We start from the raw sequence: 16758 nt of genomic DNA, 5'->3' as shown, positions 1-16758 counted from the left end.
AGCACTCCTCGCTGTGTTAAGATTGGCAAAAGACATGAGTATAAAGGTGCTAGATATTTACAGTGATTCACAGCTGGTAGTGAATCAGGTCCTAGGGGAATATCAAGCACGAGGCCTCAAAATGGTGGCCTACTTAAATAAAACAAAAGATCTGTTGGCTCAGTTTGAGAAGTATACCCTCCAGCAAATACCTCGGGATCAGAATTCGAACGCAGATGCCTTAGCCAAACTCGCAAGCGCGAAAGACGCTGACACTTTGAATATTGTGCCAGTAGAAAGATTGTGCGAGCTGAGCATATGAGCAGATGAAACTAATATGGAAATCTGGATGGAGGATACATGGATGGCACCATACTTGGAATATCTTGCAAATGGTGTACTACCAGCAGATAGAAATAAAGCTAGAACCCTCCAAAGGCAGGCTGCTAGGTACATACTGGTCGATGGTGTTCTTTACCGAAGAGGATATTCCATGCCACTGCTCAGATGTTTTACACCGGAAAATGCTAAAGAGATGATGAAGGAAGTACATGAAGGCTTCTGTGGGGACCATGCTGGGGGGCAGAGCTTGTCAAAGAAGATTCTGAGGCAGGGTTATTTCTGGCCAACTATGAACGAAGATTCAATGAGTTTGTGCGAAAATGCGATAAGTGTCAGAGATTTTCCAAGATCCCACGCGCAACTCCCAACGAGTTAAAGCAGATGTAGAGTCCTTGGCCTTTCGTAGTATGGGGTATAGATTTGATTGGATCGCTGCCAACGGGAAAGGGTGGAGTAAAATACGCAGTCGTAGCAGTCGACTACTTCACCAAATGGGCCAAAGCTGAGCCGCTCGCTACCATAACGACCGAGAAAGTTCTTGACTTTGTCATCAAGAATATTGTTTGCCGATATGGTTTGCCTAAAAAAAATTTCTCAGACAACAGCACCCAGTTTGACAGTGACTTATTCACAGACTTTTGCGAGAGACATGGAATCATCAAAAACTTTTCTTCAGTTGCACATCCACAAGAAAATGGGAAAGTCGAAGCAGTGAACAAAACACTTAAGGACACCCTGAAGAAAAGACTTGAAGACACAAAAGGAGCATGGCCAGAACAGCTGCCTGAAGTACTCTGGTCGTATAGAACATCTCACCGAACGGTGACAGGTCATACCCCGTTTTCCTTAGCATACGACTATGAGGCTATGTTGCCCGTCGAGTTAGATCCACCCTCCCATCGAGGTATTACATATGACCAGGACCAGAATAGCCAACTGATGATGGAGTCCTTAGACTCACTTGAAGAGAAATGGGAAAGAGCCCAACTCCGAGTAGCTGCATACCAGCAAAAGGTCGTTCAGTATTTTAACTCAAAAGTGAAAGAAAGAAAATTCAACGTCGGAGACCTAGTACTACGATGAGTTTTCTTAAACACCTGCGACCCAACTGCTGGAGTGCTCGGACCAAACTGGGAAGGACCTTACCAGATTGAGGAATTCCTTCATCCAGGCACTTACAAGCTTGCACGCTTAAATGGAGATCTCGTTCCACGCTATTGGAACGGAGAACACCTGCGCAAGTATTATCAATAAACCGTCCTTTTCAAAGGACTGGCTTGTATTAATTTTTAATTTTTACAAGTTTCGAAAAAGGGTTAGCCACGTTGTATGGCTAATCGCTTATAAGTGTAAGATCTTTTTAAGATCACTCGTAAAGACATGTTTAGTCCATTTTTAATACGAGATTATAAGGGACTGTGCGCAGCCAGTCATTCTTGCCAACCTTTGTAAATTTATTTTTACAAGTATTTGTTCATTACGTGTGTTGTTTTGCTGTATTATAAGTGTTACGTTTCTTACCGAGCAGTAATGTTCGCACAGGTCGTGGTCAAGGCAAGGGACCAATGACCTAAAGCTCCTCGATCACTTGGGGGGCATATAAGGTACATCGATAGCAAAGCATACCAAGTGGTATGTAAACACACCAACAAAATGAGTGAAAGCATGCTATGGTACTTAAAGTATTTTTCAAAATTTATATTTTGTTAAATCAAGCCAAAGTACTATGCTAAGTTCGGTCATGCGAACAGATGTTATAATAAACAAAAATATTATAATATCAAAAGGCATTCTTTTACACTGCGAGCAATACTGCTCGAATGTAATTGTTTAATTAAAAGTAAAAAGCTGCCCTCGCAGCAATAAAAACAAATTGTCTTTACAATACGACCCGTGGGCCATAAAAACGAAATAAAAAGAAAAAAAATATACTTTTAAGGAGCAGGAGGGTCCTGGGGATTGGGAGGAGTGCCTTGGTCAGCCGAAGGACCAGCTTCAGCATCAGCGGCAGGCACTTTGGCCTTTTCCTCTTCAACCGCTCGGACAGGTAGTTGAATTTGGCCTCCCGGTTGTGCTTCCAGAATTCATAGAAGCAGAGGTGAGTGGCCTCCTTATACTTCTTCAAATTCTTGGCCCCGTCCTCCTCGAGCTCCTGCACTCGCTTTTCAAGCTCCCTCGTCTCATGCCTGCTGGCGGTCAGATCAAGCTCAAGCTGCTTACATTCTTGAGTGATGAGCCTAGCACTTTCCCTGAATTTTTCCCAGGAGTCATTGGCTTTCTTCAAGGCATCTTGGGCATCCAGAAGCTCCTGGGTGAGAGTAGCTTTGTCCTCGCACAGTTGTTCGTTCTGTTTGGACAGCTCCTTATTCTCCTCGAGCAACTTGTTGTAGTCAACCTCAAATGCTTGCTTAGTCTGGGCAAGCCTGGAGTCGAAGTTCTTTCCCCGAGAAACCAACGCCCCAACACGGCGCCAGCCAACAGTTAAAGTTAGCAGCCCCTGAAGACAAAGAATGAGATAAAGTAAGGAAAAGAAATCAGACATAAATGATAAAGTAGCAGGAGATGACTTACGCTAACTATCTCGTTCAACCCTCTATTGACGACTTGATCAGCCTCCATTGAGGCAGTTTCAGTAATGGTGGCCTGGCTGCATCTGTGCTTCAAGAGCTTGTATATCCTCTCCCTGGCTGAGTCGACCACGAAGCTGGGCAGGGAGCCTTCGGGAAAGTTGTCCATTGCCTCCTTGTCAATAGCCTTAGAAGAAGGTTGTGGGTTAACAGGAGTGGGAGTCGTCTACTCGGAAGGGGGCGGAGGTGGTGAGTTCTCCTTGGAGGGGGCGGTGGCTGGAGCATTGTCTGTTCGAGCCTTCTTCGAGGGGGTCTTGCTGCTTTCCCCTCAAGCCCTCTTACTATCCTTCTTTGGGACAGAAGGGACAGCGGCAGCCTGATAGTGCTCAAAGACGTCCTCGGATTCCATACCTGCACCAAAGGAAGCAACACAAGCAGTAAGACTAAATGGTCATGCATGATAAAAGAATAAAAGTAAAAGGATTACAAGTAAAGTATCCGCGCTACAAATACTGGTCATAACATTATTTACTGAACTACCTAGTTCCTGGAAGAAATCCGAATTTAAGGAGGGAGCATTCCTAAAGTTGCCATCCCCATCAAATAGATGAGAGGGAATTGGAAAATGATTTAAAAGCGAGATTATTATACCATTTTCATCCGACGAGTTCTCAGAAAGTTCAGTAGGCTCAGCAGCCTTTTATTTTCCTTTGCCCTCGGGGGCCAAGGGTTTCTCTGCTCGACGAGGGATGATAGGTTCCCTGATCGTAACCCCAGTTGGTCTCCTCCACGGAGGAGATGCTTGGGGTTACTACTCGGGTTCCACTTCGACTTGGGCGTTCTCCGCCGAAGGTTCGCTCGTCGCTGGTTGAGGATTCCAGAGGCCGACCAGCCTAAGGTTAGCCTCATTAACTAAATTTTTAACACTCTTATCAGCATTCGGCATGCTGGCTAAGAGTGTCGCCCTTGACTCCATCCCTGGAGTTGGGATTGGACGTAACCATGGGCCTGGAACACATTGGAATGTCAAGACATTGTGACAGAAAAACACTAAGTGAAGAAGCTAGTGACGTAGAAGTTTTACCTCCTTGGGTGAAGGCCAGGTTGTCTGCGGCTAAGTAGGGAGTAAGGAAGTATTCTTGGTGATACCTCCCCACGTTGGAGATGTGAGTAGTGTCTGACAAGAAAGTGCGCTCGGTTTCTTGGTGACAAAAATGGAAAAACCCCGTGCCTTCTTGGTTAGGGTTTGACTTAAGGTCAAAAAGAAAGTTGACCTCGTGGGGAGTGGGCTTTGGCCATTTTCTGAGTTTATAAAGGATATAGAGTGCAGCCAGCATTCTATATCCATTTGGGGTGATTTGAAAGGGGGCAACTCCAAAGTAATTTGCCACCCCCTGAAAGAACGGGTGAAGAGGCAAAGTGGCACCTGCCTCAATGTGAAACCACGACCTGGCGCTGTAGGCCCCGCCTGGCAGGTTGGCCCTCTGGTCGATAGAAGGTCTGACCAGGGTCACCCCTGTCAGTTTATACTTATTTAAGTAGTTGGCGATCATCCGCATCGTCACTCTACTTTGGAGAACAACATGCCACTCGACATCCGGCTGAGCGGCGTGTCGAGGACGGGCATGCCTTTGTACATTGGCATCAGGGACGTTTTCACCTCGACCACTAGTCGAGGGGGCGTCAGCAGTAGACTGGCACAAGGAGTTAGGGATTTTCCTGTTTTGAGCTTTTGTTTTTGTTCGAGCCATTCTCTGGGTTGGGACTGGAGAAGGGTTTGAGATAGGGTGAGAAAAAGGGATATCTGGTATTAGAGTAGAGGGGTTTTCTTCACCTTCAAGCAGCTGAGCTAGGAGGTTGTCTCCAATGGGTCTTTCTCCTCCCCAAGGGTCTTGCATATGAACTGCAAACAGACAAAGGAGGAGATAAGACACATAGCCTGCAGAGTTACGTGGGAGATTGGGATAACGTTGCTCGCGTCTATTGGCCAGCAACATCCTACCCATACACTAAGTTTGGTGCTAATAGTTTGAAAAACGGATCAAAAAGGAAATAAAATGTTTTCTGAAAAGGAACTTTTTCTACTCCTAAAGGGCGGGAAAAAACCCAGTTTTTTCAACTAGCTTAAAGATTGAATTTTTACGTCGATCTTATGCTCTAAACCTATGATCCTTACTATCAAACTAGCTCCTAACTTATATAAAGCAGAAATACACTCTCTTACCAAGCATCAGATGGTTTATACAAAAATCCGCATAATTTCTACTCAAGAACGCAGGAAATCGCAGAGCACAGAAAACAGCATGCATGGCATAATGAAGAGTTTAAAAGACAGTGATTACCTGGGCAAAGGGTGGAGATTCAGAAAAGATAGAAATTTCGAGTCGGAAAGACCTTCGGCAGGATGTCTGAATGGTTTCGAAATTCTGGGCTCTGAAGCTAAGTTCTTGAAGTTCTTGATTGGAATGGTGAGTAAAAAATTATAAGAAAGATAAAGAGGTTACTTATAGAGGCTGAAGTATGGCAAAAAGTAGCAATCATGACTTTCCCATTTTCGAAACGTGGGGGAGTGTATAAGTCATCGAATTGATTTCTTGAAAACCGAAAGGGCTTGATTAGACATAATTATGTCACGGTTTTCAAAAACGCACGAGGATTCTGACAGATTTCGTGGGGCATATGAACGGTTGTTTCCCTAAAGTTTCTTTATTGCTGGTCGCACTAAACAAACTTGGGGGGAAAATGTTATCCAAAAAATAGGCATGGATGACATGGCAAACGTTTAATACACGTGGCTGACATCTGGGAGGAGTCTTGTTCGACCATCGACTAGAAAGATGTCTATAGTTCAACGCTCAATCTTTATATACGACCAGCCTGGTCGTATACTCGCTATATTTGGAGAAAATCTTATGCAGTTATAATCATATCCGAAATTATCTCCCATGATTTCCTGAGTATCCGATTATTTAGGAAAGAATATCTGTAACAAATTAATGTAATCTTCCTTGAGCCTTTAAATAGAGAAAGATAGCTCAAGGGGAGGGACTTTTGGCTTTCTAATTATTTGAGATTAGAGTTTTACAAGTGTATTAGAGCTATCACATTTGATATATTACTTTGTTCTTCAGAGGTTTGTGAAACGGATTGAACCCTAGTTCTTTAGTCACTCCTTTGAATCTTATATCAATAACAGCTCAAGTGAACGTAGGTTATTACCAGATTCTGGGGCCGAACCACTATAAATTCCTGTGTGTTTTATTGTTTTTGTCATTATTCTCATCTCAACATTTCTGTCCACATCAAGCAATTTTGATTCCGTGTCAGTTGACCAAAATCAGGGTCAACAATTAGGTAATACATAATAAAATTATATACCATATATCTTTCAAAGGTTTCAAAAGTGTGTTGAATTAAATCTTTAACAATCCTTTAACTAAAAAAATTTAATTTTTTATTATTATTTAATATGTATATATATATTAATTTCATGCTTTAAGTATCTAATAAAGTTTTAAAAAAAATTCTTCAGCATTTAAAATTAAAAAAAATTGGACTATAAGTACATCATATATAAACTAAACCTAAAATAATGTTCCAATGTGACACACAATTATTCTATCATAACTATTAAAAAATCTCTTAAAAAAAGACTCAACGCCTCAGCAATAACAACAAAAGTAATAATAAGAACAGAGGAAAAATGGCAAATACTGAGCAGACGACGTCTGATAACAAGTGCCCTAGGCAGAACAGATACGAGTCAAGGTTCACTAACTACACGGCCCTGGTTGGCAGTAGAGCAGAAGTGTATCGGGCCACTCACACCTCAGTCCCTTTCAAGCGACCAGCCCCGATCAGAAAGGACATATCCAAGCGGGACATAACCAAGTTTTGTCATTTCCACAACGACTATGGCCATGATACCAACGAGTGTAACTAGCTAAAGGACGAAATCGAGTTCCTTATCCGATAGAGATATCTGAGAAGATATGTGCGAGCAGGGGAAACTCTCAACAAGGGGCTAACGGAGGCAATGAGCAGGGACCTGTACACCAACGCTCGCCTTCGCTGCAGCCAGCCCCGGTCGCTGGTACTTTGCTGACTATCTGTGGGGGACCACATATATCTGGTGATAGTGGTAAGGCAAGGGAAAGATATGCCAAAACCCTACATCACAAACAAGACATAGAAATGATAAACGTCAAGGAGCGAACTCCCAAAAAATCTTGAATAGAGGAAGATAGTATAACTTTCTCTGAGCTAGACGCACAGCATGTTTGATTCCCCCACTCAAATTCCTTGGTCGTTCAATAAACATTCTATATAAGTCTTCACTAGAAAAAATGAAACTATCAGTGGAAGATTTAGAACAATGCAACAAGACCATCTACGGTTTCTCTTGTGAGGGAATAGCACCAACAGGGTCAATCAGAATTTCGGTCACGGTAGGAATGGCACCTGCGAACTGGACATTACTCGTACTTTTATAGTAGTTGATTGTCCGTCCTCGTATAAAGTCGTGATTGGAATGGTGTGTTCGTTTATCTATTCTTAGGTATAAATTAAGTCAAAATAGAGATTTTGTTCCAAAGTAGAACCAAATTAAATTAAATACAATTCTATATAATTATTAGGTAATACATAATAAAATTATATACCATATATCTTTCAAAGGTTTCAAAAGTGTCTTGTATTAAATCTTTAACAATCCTTTAACTAAAAAAATTTAATTTTTTTTATTATTTAGTATGTATATATAAATATTAATTTCATGCTTTAAGTATCTAATAAAGTTCTAAAAAAAATTCTTCAGCATTTAAAATTAAATTTTTTTGGACTATAAGTACATCATGTATAAAATAAACCTAAAATAATGTTTCAATGTGATACACAATTATTCTATCATGACTATTAAAAATTCTCTTAAAAAAAGACTGAAAGCCTCAACTATATCATTGTGGACAACTCTTTTACTTTCGCCATATAAGTAGTTGTCTGAGTGTCAAATCTAAGCCAACGTCTACTTATAAATACATAAGAGTGAATCCTCTAAACTTCAAAATTGTGATACTACAAAAAATATTGCAACTCTCTTAAACAATTGAAGAAGTTGCGTAGAGAAAATAATATATTGTCCTCACTTTTGTCTAAATATGACTAGAATGAGTTATTTAATATTCTACATAACTCAATAGAGCATATGCAAAAAGAGCAAACGAGACTAACTACAGCAAAAATTTAGTATAAGAGATTACTGCCATAAGTGTAACTTCATGACAAAAGCCTCATTCTCTTATTTTTGTGTGAAAATAAGTATATGTTCATGTTTTTAATTTTGTTGAAAAATAGTCCAACTACCTTCTTAATATTATATATTACCAAATATGCATTTTAGCAAATTAATTGATATTATTCCATTCAAAATATTTTAATATCATGATATATGTATATTAGTTTTTATTTTAAAATTATATTGATTATTTTTCGTTTTTTATGAGTTGTTGGTATATCAAAGTTGTATGATTAATTGTTTCTCAAAATATTTGCAAGATGACATGGCATGTTAAAGAGGCACATGAGTGACACATGGTTATTGTTAATGAAGGCCTGGTCGACCGACGATCAGAGTGTCAAGAAGCAATTAAGCTACTTGATAAGGGCAAGAAAAATGTTGAGCAATAGGAAAAGAAGGGGTGCACAAGCATACGACCAGAGCTGCTCGTGGGACCAAGACAAATGCTCAGAAACAGTTATATGTTAGATATTTCAGAGATATTTACTATTTCAAAATGTAAATATCATTATTTATGTTATTATTTTGTTATGCTTGTAACGTCAGTTGAACTTTGCCCATAGGCCTATATGTACATCCATGAGCTTATAAATAGGACTCATAGGATTCTCTTATGAGACACGCAATACTTTGTTGTAGGGTCCAAGAACTTTACTTAGCTAGTTAGATAGTAGTATTATAGTAATTATAGTATTATCTTTATGACTGTGGATTTTTGGTTCAAACCGGGATTTATTTGGACACTCATAGTAGTACTTGTAGATTTTCTAAGTTTAACCTATAGTGTAGGAATATTAATTTTAACCTAAGGTTTGATTAATATGACTGATATTGAGGATAATATTTATTATATTATAAGGTTTAGATAAGAACCAATAGGAAAATAGCACACGTTATGTATGGGTTTAATAATGATTAAGTATTTTGAGGATTTAATTTATTAAGGTTAAAATTTGAATACTCTAAGGTCAATCAGCAGCTTTGAAAATGTTTAAGGGCTTAGTCAAGGCTGTTTACTCCATTCAAATTAAGCTAAAAATGTGTAATTTCGTGTTTAAATAATCAGCGTATGCCGATATATCGCAGCTATAGGGGGCGATATATCGCAGCATGAAGATACGAAAAACACGAAACGATGCACGACTGCCTCGGGCATACTGGCCTAGGCGATATATCGCCTACAGGGGGCGATATATCGCCCCTCTCAGCATAATTTGAAAGTTTTTGAAATCATTTTCCATTCAACCCTTCAACCTCTTGATAAGTCCAGCATCTTTTTGAACGAGTCTTCAGCCTCTGCTGAACGATAATTCAAATTATTTTCACTTAAAAAGCCATTATTTTTATTCAAGTTAAATGAAGATCTCTTCATTCCTAAACTCTATAAATAGGACCTAGTACCCAGCCATTATTCATCTTTTACTCTAAGTTCAAAGGCTGCAAGTTGCTAGGTGAGTGTGAGAGTGTAAACACTTGGGCTGGGAATCATAAGCTTGATCATCATAAGCTTATCAAAACACTTGGGAAGTAAGGTTTTATAGCATTTCGGTTCAAGGTTTAGATCGGTCTTATAAGTCTTCAAGGTATCCCAAACTCTAGTTCGTTTCTGTACTTTTTCTTAAAAAGTTCTCATAGTCTTCTACTCATTCTAACCTTATTCTTATTTTGGTTAAGAAATCTAAGTTCTTGAGCAAAAGGATTTGGTAAGTATATTTTTAAAAGTATAGTTCCTTCATCTCTTTCATCTCTTTTTCTTCAATAGACTCACCCTTTCATAAATGGTTTTTAGGAGTGTTCCAAAGTCCCAACTCTGTCCTCATATCCCGGTAATTTTGGTAAGGAAAATAGGATAGAATTTATATGTTAAATGCTTTTTATATGTTATCTTATGTTTTATGTTATGAAATATGTTATGTTATGTTATGTATGTTTGTAGGCTTGGGCATATGACCCATATGACTAACAAGCCCCAAATGGATTATGGGCATATGTCCTGCTTAGCTAGTAGGACCCCACTAATCTAATGGGCATATGACTTGTTTAGTCTATGGGACCCCAAGTAATAATGGCCATTATAGTATGTGTGTGATATAAGTGTTATGTTATGTTTTTATGTTTCTTATGAAATTTATGTATACGAACTATGTGTTAGATTTTCCTTGCTGGGCATTAGGCTCATTCCTTTTTGTTTATATGTGCAGGAAAATAGTCTTAGTGGCGGGAAAGGTTCTTGGAAGCTTGGAGAATGTGTATTGAGGTCGAATGGATTCAAGAGCCGAGCGTTACGATTCGAGGATGTAGTTTTGTATTTATGGTTTTTACATGTATTTTTCCGCACTTGTTATGTAATCCCTTTTTATTTTAAATTATGTTTTGTTTTGTTTTTAAAACAATGGGATCCCATATCCTAACCTAAATTTTATGTAAGTTTAACTCTTATTTTTACAAGTTTCTTAATAAAGTTATGGTATTTTCACTTGTAAGTTTTATTAAGGATTAGTATGTATAGTTTTCGTTAATGGTCCAAAAGTCTAGAGTAGTTGGGTCATTACATTTGTATTCAGAGAGAAATAGTGATTTTACACACATTACTTATATTTATTTTAAGGGCTTGTGAAACTTAGTGAACCCTTGTTCGTTGATCACAGGTTTTGGAATGCTTTTGCATCAATAAAACACTAAGTGGACGTAGGTTATTACCAATCTTTGGGGTCGAACAACTATAAAATTCTTGTATCGTTTATATTCTTGCATTCAGTTCTTTACTTCCTATCATTTTTTGCGACTCCGTGTCGTTGACCAAAACGAGGGTCAACATTTTGGTGCTTTCATTGAGAGTCAAACTCAAGGATATCTAGGAAATAATGGCTAAGAGCACAAGGAGGATCGGCTAAGTTGGGTAGGCATCGAAAAATGTACCAAATCCACCTCCTCCACCAGGCGTAGTGAAGGATGAGACACAGGTGGAATTGAAAGACGAGGAGATAGATGCTGGAACCTTGCGAACAACTTTGGGAGTGTTGCAAGATGAGTTAGCTACCCTAAAAGCTAACCAAAAAAACGTGGTTAAAACTATGGTGATGCAACAGATGGAGATCGATCGACAACATTGAGAATTGAATGAAAGACAGGCAGACATGGATCGTCCCAAAGAATCAACAAACCAACACTTAACTATTCAGCATGACAAATCCACCAATCTATAATAATAATAATCAAATCACATGATAATCAGGGTCGACACCCTTAGGTCGCACCCTTTGAATACTCCACTGACTCCAGTCTGCTTAAACCGAGCTTAGTGCATAACAAGCTGTCCTCAGCTACCAGTGGCTGAGCCGCGCCCTATGCGCCAATGTAAACTCTGGCACTCTTAGGCCATTTGTTTATTATTCACATGGTATAATACCATCCTTCAACAAGCATACAAGATAGGGAGCCCTTAGTCCCGTTATCAATTCACAACCGGGTGCAGTTTTCTTACCTTTAATTTCCATGTATATCGATTACGATAGATGCCTCTTGAGCACGATCCGTTTCCCAAGCCCTAGCTTAGTACCTAGTCCCAACCAAGATAAAGGATACCATTAATAATTGTAAAAAGTCTTCTAGATAAGGTTCTAGTCTCTGGAACATCAAATTCCACCAAACACAGTAGTAGATTCGATCTCGAGCACCCTAGGCTAAATTCCCAGGCTTAAAATCCCAAAAACCCAAATTTCCTTAAGGGTCGCGGCTCAAGCTTCCTATGCCGCGGTATGGCCCCAAACAGAGGCTCATCCTCGCCCAGAACCAGACACAGGCCGAGACCCTATATGCCCCATGTCGCGGCCTGCCCTCCATCTTCAGCACTCATCAGCCTCAGAGGGCTGCGGCGCTCCAAGAACTATGTCGCAGCCCGACCCCGTCGAACCCAGAAAAAACACCATTTTTTACTCTCAAACCTCACTCAAAACCAACCAAAACTATCCCAATTCCACAACTCAATTATCACAAAACTTCTAACATGATTCCCGCAACACAACCCAGCAAAAACTTAGCCTAGAAACTCACCAAAATCCCACTTCAATCTCTTAAACCCAAAAGCTTAAAAACATCAAAACCAGTCAAGAAAACACTAAGATTCAGTCATTAAATCATAAATTCGAGCTTACCTTCACTGATGAACCCAAATCTCTAGGAAATCTCTGAGCTAACTCCCAAGTTCCAAGCTTTAATTCAGTCCTTCAAAGTCAAAACCCATAAACACCTCAAAACTCAACCATAACCACAGAACTTAACCACCATACATAAAGCTTATGGCTTACCTTAATTCTTAATTGAATCCTCAGCTAATCCTTGAGCTAATCTCCTATATCATAGCTCCAATTCTCTGAATTTCAACCAAGTTCTTCTTGGTTCCTTGTGGTTTTCTTTGAGAGAAAAAGAGAAGAGGAGGGAAGGTCGGCTCTTAATGTTTCCACCGTGTTATGTGTTTTACTTAGTCTATCCTTAGGCAATTAAGTCAATCCCGAGGCTCGGGGTATCGGAAACGTCCCCGAGGGCAAAATGGTAAAATTCCCCAGTATTCCCACCTAAGCTTCCTAACCTCAAATATATCTCAAATTATTTATTTCCATAACCCGATAACCCAAATAACCATCTAATACCCTAAATACCCCTTGACTTGCTCCAAGTCAAGTATTAGGTCCCGTTGTGACTTTCCCGCTAACTAGCTCCCTAGGATCGCCTCAAGTCGCATGTTGCAGAATTACCCACATAATAATGTGGTCCTCACAATTATATTATATAATCACATTTACATTCATATAACCATACTTATCACAGAATCACATTTACAAGCATGCTTATCACAGAATCATGCATTAAACTAATAAATTCACACATAAACCAATTATGCCCTCCTGGCATACTAATCAAGGCCCTTAAGCCTTATTAGTGATTTTGGGTCGTTACAACTATCCCCTCCTACTGAGAATTTCGTCCTCGAAATTTACCTGAATAGCTCGGGAAACTGATCTCGCATGGCAAAATACAAGTTTTAGGCCTCCGCCCCTGTACTGTGACTCCCTGGATAACCAAGACCGTTACATTGTGTGTTTAAAATAGTGCAAGACTTGCTAACCAAGTCATTTAAATAAAAATTTGTATCTAAAGTCATAAACAAGTTAGGATTATAAGATTTGGGTCATAAACAGATCGTTTTCATTAAAATGAATATTTAGTACATGGGATCCCAAATCAAGGTTTAAAAGATGTATTTACAAAATTTCCAAGTGTCATAAATAAACCAAGCCACTCTAATGGAAAAATACACATTTTAGGTTTCCTTTCCTGCACAATCCCTCAATCGTGGCGATCGAGCAGCTGACTATGTACACCTGGCCCCCAGAGCTCTCCAACTCATGGTTGATTCATCTTACCCTTTCCTTTACCTGCACCACGTAGCACCTGTGAACCAAGGCCCAACAAGAAACCATATAACAGAGCATAATCAATAACAGTAATCAAATAACTCACAAAGCATAACGAGATACTCAGCAGTCCACAACATTCTCATAATTAGCAATAACAATAGACAAATCAACAATCTTTTAACCAAGCATTTAACATGTCATAATCATCAGATTAAAAACAGTCAGCATATCATTCAATAACTAGGGTCGACGCCCTTAGGTCGCACCCTCTGATTAAGTCACTGTCTTCGGCTCACTTAGGCCGAGCCCAGTGTTCAACTCGCTGACTCTAGCTCGCTTAGGCCAAGCTCAGTGATTATTTAATCAACCTCAGCTACCAGTGGTCGAGTCGCGTCCTTGTACGCCAATATTAATTCTGGCACTCTTAGGCCGTTTATTTCATACTCATATGGCATAATACCATCATACAATATTGCATACAAGTGTACGGAACTCTTAGTCCCAACTTATCCACATAAAAGGGTGCAGTTTTCTTACCTTGAATTCCGAGCGAAGAATGCAAAATGATTCTGAGCACAATCCTTGGCTCTGGGCCTTGGCAATAAACCTAGCCACAAACCATAAATAGAACCCTCATCATAATTTGACTCTACAAACCAACTTCGAGGCCAATCCCAAGCTCTCGGGGACCTCTAATTCCACCAAATGAAGTGGTGAAACCGTCCCCCCAAGCCCCCAAGCAAAACCCAAAAAAGTACCTAAAAACCAAGTTCTGGAGGCAAGGTAGCGCTACCAGAGGGTGCTATAGCGCTATAGTCAGAAACTTAAGCCCCCCCAGAAATGCAGCCTAGTGCTGTAGCGCTCCTAACCTAGCACTGCAACCAGAAAATGCATATTTTCTGGGTTTCTCTTTCGAATCTCCTCGAGCCAAAGCTCCAAAAATCGAACCCTCAAAACCTCCAAACCCAAAATCAACTATGGAACTACACTCTACTCATCATAGGCAACAAAACCCAACCACGTTTTTCTCAAAAACTCCAAGCAATCCTCAAAACCCATATTCAAACTCTCAAAGCCAAACACCATAAAAATCAGAGTATGGACTCAAAATTTTAGAGATAATCAGTCAGAACTTTTTACCTCAATTGTGACCATCTTCTCACAAGCTTCAACCCCAAACTCTGAGCTTAGCTAAACCCTTCCCAGTTCCAAAGCTTCAGCTCATCTACAATCTTTTCAAAATCCCAGAATAAACACATGCTCCAAGCTCAACTACTCAGTGAATTCAAAGTCAAAACCTTACCTAAAATGATGGCCTAAGTTTCCCTGAATCTTCTGGCTGCCCTAAACTTTCCTTCCCTCAGCTTGACCCAACCTAGTTCCCAGCATCAAGTCTAAATTTTCAGCCATTTTCTTCCTTAGCTTCAAAGTTCCATAAAGGTGAGTGAATGAGAGGGAGTACGTGGAAGATGAAAGAGAGAGCTGAGAGTTTTCTTAAGTTAATCCACCACTTTCTACTATGTTCTAAAATTCTGAATATACCACCTATTTAAAAGACCATATTGCCCATCCAACCTTATAAATCATTCAAGGGTGCTTAAAGGGTATTTCAGTCTATTTGCTCCCAATTCCCGTTAATTCCTCGAGTGTTCCTATTATTTACCACTTAAATACCATCATCCAATTAACTACCATTTATTTACCCAATATCTAATAATTCCCAAATTATTCTCCCAAATTCCCAAAATACCCCTCAGGCTCCCCCGAGCCGAGTATAAATCCTCGCTGTGACTATTTCGCCAATTCGTTCACTAGGATCGTCTCGAGCCATATATTGAAAATATATATATATATATATCCACATAATAATGTGATCTAAAATATTTATCATATATAATTACATTTATGCCCTCAACGGCCAAAATTACTAATATGCCCTTGCAAGCTAAACAGGGCCCACCTACACATTTAATACTCATAAACATGCATTTATTCACATCCATATAGTCATATAATCACGCATGCCACATAATCATGCATTTAATCATATATTCACATAAATACCAATTATGCCCTCCCAGCACACTAATAAAGGCCCTTAAGCCCTATTAGTAATTTTGGGTCGTTACAACTATCCCCTCCTTATAACAATTTCATCCTCAAAATTTATTCGAACACATCAGGTAATAAATCTCATACCTCTGGCCATAACTCCCGAGTCCAATTCTTTACCTTTAATCCTTCAATAACACTCTTACTAGAGTGACAATCTTGTTTCATAAGGTCTCATCGTTTTCCCGTCTGGTCATTGGCACCAGTAATACCCATAAGTCACCACCCACGCCAGGGTAAGGCTAACATGTAGGCCCTCAGCCTAAACCTTGTTACGATCTCAGAACTCTTATTAAATCAGGAGTCGAAGCTTCCCTTTCTTCACTAGAATATCATACTCTTCCTTGTTTGCCATATGTGGAGAAATACAAATCTCCCATCCCGGAACTTCGTGTTCCGATACTTGAAACTTGCGAACTCTTACGTCCTCTCAGATAGGTAGATACTTCTACCCTAATAATTCTAACAACTTCATTGGTCCCCCCCCCCCCCCCCCCCCGAACTAATACTGAATCATAATACTCACTGTCTTTCATATCCTTACTTAAAACCAGTTCTTCTTGCTTTATATCTTACCTCATCTTATGTCGAGTCACCTTAGTCGTAATCCGGTATTCATCACTGTGACTGATCATCAAGGGACTATACTTTTCTTAATATCCCAGACACTTACACTTTCAATGTGTAATTCTTTAAAATAACCTTCAATCCTTCAGATTGCCATTCTATCTGTAGACAGCCAATAATTCTAGGTTCCAACCTTATTCCCTTCGTTTTCTATTTCCTTTCTAGAACTTGGAAAATTAAAGGGTCTCAACCCGACAGCATCATTTACCATGCTACGTCACCCGCTCACGCGAACCAAAGTGTGTTAACTCAGTCTGTTGAGTTGCAACCTTCTATATCCAATCATCTTACTTATAGTCTAATGTTGTACATTCTTATAATCCATCTCTATACCATTTTACCTCCCAATGTACGAATTTTTAACCTTATCACCCGTTAAAACTTCCTGAATACCATATGCCTAAGAAGGTATTACAAC

Source organism: Humulus lupulus, chromosome 2, assembly GCF_963169125.1.
Source record: "Humulus lupulus chromosome 2, drHumLupu1.1, whole genome shotgun sequence".
Classification (NCBI taxonomy): Eukaryota; Viridiplantae; Streptophyta; class Magnoliopsida; order Rosales; family Cannabaceae; genus Humulus; species Humulus lupulus.
The sequence above is the reverse complement of the archived record's forward strand: the minus strand, read 5'-3'. Positions refer to the sequence as shown.